Genomic DNA, 6,178 nt, shown 5'->3' with positions numbered 1-6,178 from the left:
TAGGGTTTGGCTGCAAAGCAGAAGGAGCTAGGGCCACGGTTAAGACCCCAGACCGCTTCATCCGGTACCTTTCATCATGTAGAATTTGGAAAACACCCCACTGAACGCTGCAGATCTAGAATCCCCTTGTTAATTAGGCCAGGGTTGTCTGTACAAGACAAGATCTGTTTCAATCTCGCCTCTATTTTGCTGACCTGTTGCCTCAGTTTCTTTAACTGAGAGAGTGGATATTAGCACCTACCTCCCAGTGATGTTCAGGAGAGAATATGTGTAAAGTGCTTAGCACAGTGCTTGGTACATAGGAGTTTAATAAATGCTTGTTTCCTTAATAAATATTGGTAAATCGGAAGTGATTCGAAGTGGAAAAATGGCAGAGCTACCAAGGAAAAACTCCAACAGTTCTTGCCCTCAAGAAGGTGGTTTTCTGTAGATGAGACCCTCCAAGCCCAAGCCCAGAAGTGGAAAGCCCAAGATGGAGGATGAGAAGGTGCTGTCAGAGAGCAATCCAGACCTCCTCCTCTTCCACCCCCTGGGAGGATTCCCAAGGCCAAGCTAAGGACTAGCTCTGGAAGCCGGCTTGACTGGCTTGTCCAGGGTCTTCTGGGGCCCTTCAGCCAATTAAGGCTGCATCCTGCTTGGGAGTTAGTTTGGTTTCATTTTCTTGCCAGAGCCTGTACATCAATTCCCAAGAGGTATTGTTCCAGCTTTATCAATCAGTGCAAACATCTTTTGTGGCTAACCTGACCTTTGCCACTATCTATGGAATCAAATCAGACGGGGTTTTCCCATCTCCAATCTTGCCGTCTCCAGAGCACCCATTTGCTTTTCTAGCACTCTTACTATCCCCCTTCTTCATCCAGGGGATTTAGGTTCCCAGCTTCTGAAGAAAGGTTAGATTTTCAGAAACCGAAGTTTGACATTTCAGTCATATAGATTATAATGAGCACAAGTCAGGCAGAAGAAACTTCAAAGGGGGAATGGGGGGCTCTAGCACAAGCCTGTGGGGACACCAATTATTTTCTGGCTCAGCCTTCCCCTAGAGCTGAGGGGAAGCACCTGGATGCAAATCTCTAAGCCAGTCCCTTGTCATTCTGAATTGCCCTTCTGGTGTAGAATGGCTGCTCTGCTCCTCCAGGAAGATCCAAAAGACTTCAGCAGGGCCAGTTCCGAGCTTCTCTGGAACTTCTCTGGCTAGAACACAACAGCCCTGCTGCTTGTTAACCCCCACTACCTCTTTGCTCCCAGATTTTCAGACGGTCCCCAGCCTCTGATGGCAAAGGGCCTGCTTACAGTTTTTTCACAATCTCAAAGAAGAACAAATCTGCCTCCCTCTCTTATTCCCAAACCCAGATAGGATAGCCAGCTTTACCCATCAGCAGTATGGGCTAGCTGCAAATAAGGGAAAAATGTTGTTTACCCAATAAGTTTGCCAACAAGTATTTCTTTAGGATTAACCAGCTGGCAAATATAATCATCAGATAGTAAAGAAGAAACTGGGAAATATCACTAATCATGTGGGAGCTGAAAGAATGACAACTTGAAACTTTTGGAAACAGAAAAAAAAACATTTTTTATTTTTAAAAACACATCAAACTCAGAAACATCATCTCTCCCCTTCCCCCCACCAGTACAATAAACTCCAAAGTATAGATATCAAAACTCCCCAACAATCAAACTCAGAAACATCCTCTCTCCCCTTCCCCCCACCAGTGCAATAAACTCCAAAGTATAGATCAAAACTCCCCAACAACAATCTAAATCCCGTTTCAAGTAGATTTCCAAAGACATGTTTTCAATATCGCCAGAATCTGGTCACTCTGGCTTCAGTATCTCCTTTGCTTCAGTATTGGCTTATAGGTTGCCTGAAAAGAAAAAATGTGAAAGCATAAGTGAAAGATATGTGTCCATTTGATATACTGGAAAAACCATCCACGAACTGCAATATTTTGGGGGGGGTTGTATGTATATTTTAATCCAGCTATTCATTCTCTTCTGCCTATAAATCTCTTTTCTACTTCTAAATCCCTTTTTTTAATCTAAATATCTCTTTTCTACCTATAAATGGCTTTTCTTCCTATAGAGCTGTTTGCTACCTATAAATCACTTTTCTTCCTATAAATCACTTTTCTACCTATAAACTTTTCTACTATAAATCTATCTTTTCACTTATCTATCCATCATTATCTTTTTAACTATGCATTAAGTGTATCTATTCAATCTATTTGTTTATCTTCTCTATCCCATTCATCCATCACCAGGAATCTATGTATCTAGTCTATCAGTCTATTAGTCCACTCATGCATTCTTCTATTCACATACTACTCCCTTTGCTGTCAGGATGCAACTGGGTTGTTGGGAAGAGAACATCACCTTGAAGTCAGAAAACTTTGGGTGTTCTCCGGCATGTCACAATGAGCATCACACAATGAGGTCTCCATGGCCAAGGTAAGCAAGTCAACTGCTCATCTGATGAGGATTGTGCTCAGGCTTTATGCGCAAGTCTTCTTTTAACAATATTTTTTAGGAAACCTCTTTATTTAGAAAACATATGGACTTCCGGACAAAGGAGTAGTGGCAGTAGTAGGAGGTGGAGGCGTAGAAGAAGTAGGAGTAGTATGAGTAGTAACAGTAATAGGAAGAGGAATAAAAGTAGTGATAGAAGTAGTAAAAAGAGTAGTAATGATAAAAGTAATAGTAATGGTAGTAGTACTAATAATAATAGGAGTAGGAATAATAGTAGTAGAAGAAGTAGTAATAGCAACAGTAATAATGATAGGAATAGGAGTGACACTAGTAGGAGTAGGAGTAGCAGTAGCAGTAGGAGTAATAGTAATAGAAATAGTAAAAGTGGTAGTAGAAATAATAGTAGTAGTGGTAGTAAAAGGAGTATTAATAGGAATAGGAGCAATGATAGTACTAGTAGCAGGAGGAAGAGATCTAGAAGGAATAATAACAATAATAAGAGTGGCAGTAATTGTAGTAGTGGGTGGAAGAGTAATAGTAGTAATCGTAGGAGTAATACTAATAGGAGTAGGAAGAGGAGTAATAGTAGAAATAGTAGTAATAATAATAGGGGTAAGAGTACAAGTAATAATGGTAGTAGTAAGAGAATTATCTGACCTTTACACAGTGCTTCACCATCTCCCGAATTCTATAGATCATCTCCTCAAATGCTACCCCTAAGGCTCAGACCAAGTCTTGTGGGAACAGCCAGACTCTCCCATCCTTGGGCCAGGGAGATGCATGTCCTGTTATTTCGGGTTCGGTACCTGTGTTCCAGGCTTCAGGGAAGAAACGAGATCTTTCAACATTTTGGCTTCTGATATTGTCACCCCACCAACCACAAAGAGGATCTGGAGTGGATGGTCACCGGGATGAGGGCGGCCCACCTCTAACAGTCACCACAACAAGGATGGGGTCAGCCCTCAGAAGGGAATGCCAGGTTAATGTTGCTACAAATGAACTATATAAAATCCAAGAGAAAATATATGACTCATTAATGATCAAATACAGATCTTACATTAGGACACAATGTTGCTAGATTTTCACTGTGGAATCACAATTTTAGAACTGGAAATGTAGTTTCCTAGTGGTCATGGAGGTCAACTATCTCATTTAACATGTGAGGAAACTGAGGCTCAGGGAGTTTAAAGTGATAATATAAAGTCATGAAAGTAAGAAATAAACAGCAGAGCAAAATACCACTTGTTTAATGTTACTTTATTACAGTGTCTTTCCCCTACCCCATCCCACCACTTTTTTTTTTAAGAGTAAATATGTTTAGTTATAGGTTAGAAGATTGGAGTATGGAAATATACACACACATATATGGACACCCATACACCCATATATAATGAACACTTAGAGGTAACACGATAGTATTAACAGGATCTGTTTGAATCTTGTCTCTGCCACTTACAACTTGTATGCGCTTGAACAATATATTAACTATACTAAACCTCCTTGTGTCTCAGTGACTTTCTTTGTAAAATATGGAAGTAGAAACCCTGAAATATTGCTGCCAGCTCAAAATCCACGATGCTGTGACTCTACTTGAAAACAAATAGTTCTCAGAGGCTTATCCTCTGTGGAGCAAACATGATTGTATCATTCCCAATTTACAGAGGAGGAAATTGAGGCAAACACAGATTAAGTGACTTGCCCAGAGTCCTACAGCTGGTGTTTGAAATCAGTTGCTGATTCAAGGGAGGTCCAACAGTGTTATCCACTGAACCAGCCAGCTGCCTATAATTTTAGAAAAAGTCTTCATCTATATGTAATTGAATTTAACAAGCATTTATGAAACCTCTAATATGAGCAAGTCATCTTTTTTCTGGGAACCAGCCATAGGATGAGGAAAAAGAAAAGAGTTTCTGAACTAAAAGAATTTGCTTTTGTTTGTTTGTTTGCTTTTAAGTGTAGGCTCTTTATTTCCCAGATTATTTGTACTTCTAGTTTACATATAGGGCTAGTCAGCAACCAGGCCCTACCTTGATCTCCTATTAACACTGACTGCAGGAGGGAAGCTGCAGGTACATTATCTCTATGTAGATGCTTTACCTTCATGAACAGGTTAAATCCCGTTTTAAGTCGATCCCGAGGCTTAAGATGCGTTCAATATCGCCAGCATCTGGTCACAACTGGTTCAGTATCTCCTCTGCTTCAGCAGTGGCTTATAGGATGCCTGAAAAGGTAAAATGTTACAGCATAAGTGAAAGATATGTGTCCAATTGATCTACTAGAATAACCATCCACAAAATGCAATTTTGGGGGGGCGTGGGGGAAGAGGGGAAGAAAGAGAAGTCAACAATTTCCCAAGCCAGATAGAAAGCAACCATTTTAGCTTCTATAATATTGAAGACTAAAATATAATAGTTTAATACTGACGTGAAGGCAGTCTCAATCTATGACAGCAGCCCTTGGTATCATGCTGATGAGGGCCCAAATGGATCTCTCTCTCCAGTAATTTATTTACTGATTTACCTAACCCTCCATTGACTCCTTCATTATCTATGTATAATTTAAGGCAGCTATTCATTCTCTTCTGCCTATACATCTCTTTTCTACCTATAAATCTCGTTTCTTCTCCTAAATCACTTTTTTAACTATATATATCTCTTTTCTACCTATGTATCGCTTTTTTCATATAAATCTCTTTTCTAACTATAAATCACTTTTTTTTCCTATAAATATCTTTTCTACCTATAAACTTTTCTACTATAAATCTATCTTTTCACTTATCTACCCATCATTATCTATTTAACTATGCATCAAGTGTATCTATTGAATCTATTTGTTTACCCTATCTATCCCATCTATCTATCAGCACTTATCTATGTATCTAGTCTATTAGTCTATTTGTCCACTCATCTATTCTTCTATTCACATACTACTCCCTTGGCTGTCAGGATCCAACTGGGTTGTTGGGGAGAGAACATCCCCTTTAAGTCAGAAAACCTTGGGTGTTCTCAGGCGTGTCACAATGGGCATGACACAATGAGGTCTCCATGGAGAAGGTAAGCAAAGCAAATGCTCATCAGATGAGGGTAGTGCTCACCTGGTATGTCGGTTTTTTTTCTTTTTAAAAATTGTTTGAGGAAAGCTTTTTATTTACAAAACATATGAAGGGGTAAGTTTTTAACACTGACCCTTGCAAAACCTTCTCTTCCAACTTTTCCCCTCCTTCCTTCCACCTCTTCCCCTAGATGACAGGGAAGATGACAGGGGATTCACATGTTAAATATATGAAAATATATGCTTAATCCAATGTATGTAAAAATATTTATACAATTATCTTGCTTATGCATAGATTGTCTTCCTAGTTCTTTTTGTTGACATCATTTTCCCCAATAGAATATAAACTTTGCGGGCAAGACCATTTTGTTTTTACCTTTATGTCTCCAGGGTCTAGTGAAATATACGACCCCTAGTAAGTATGTAATATATGTTTGCTCCTTGTTTAATTGAGCTTTGCTGATTGAGTAGTCTAAGGAAGATGGATGAGGTGGGCTACCAGATGAATGATATGGTCACAAAGGACACAGGGACCAGAAACTGGGGACATGAGTAGAAGCACCAGCGGGAAAGGGAGCCAAGCCCACATATTGCTCTTGGGATGGAGCCTAGGGTTTGGCTGCAAAGCAGAAGGAGCTAGGGCCACGGTTAAGACCCCAGACCG

The 6,178-nt window shown here is 39.9% G+C and overlaps 1 long non-coding RNA gene across 1 annotated transcript; it reads right to left on the bottom strand.

Moving 5' to 3' along the window:
- Window positions 1-1,544: 1,544 nt before the first annotated feature.
- On the bottom strand, window positions 1,545-5,417 carry LOC141547171 (uncharacterized). Its single transcript, XR_012483529.1, has 4 exons — window positions 4,888-5,417; window positions 4,561-4,684; window positions 3,121-3,281; window positions 1,545-1,862 (listed from the first exon to the last, which is right to left on the bottom strand). It is a non-coding gene; the product is annotated as an uncharacterized LOC141547171 (long non-coding RNA).
- Between the last annotated feature and the right edge of the window lie 761 nt (window positions 5,418-6,178).

The sequence above is a fragment of the Sminthopsis crassicaudata genome, chromosome 6, assembly GCF_048593235.1.
Source record: "Sminthopsis crassicaudata isolate SCR6 chromosome 6, ASM4859323v1, whole genome shotgun sequence".
Classification (NCBI taxonomy): Eukaryota; Metazoa; Chordata; class Mammalia; order Dasyuromorphia; family Dasyuridae; genus Sminthopsis; species Sminthopsis crassicaudata.
The sequence above is the reverse complement of the archived record's forward strand: the minus strand, read 5'-3'. Positions and strand labels throughout refer to the sequence as shown.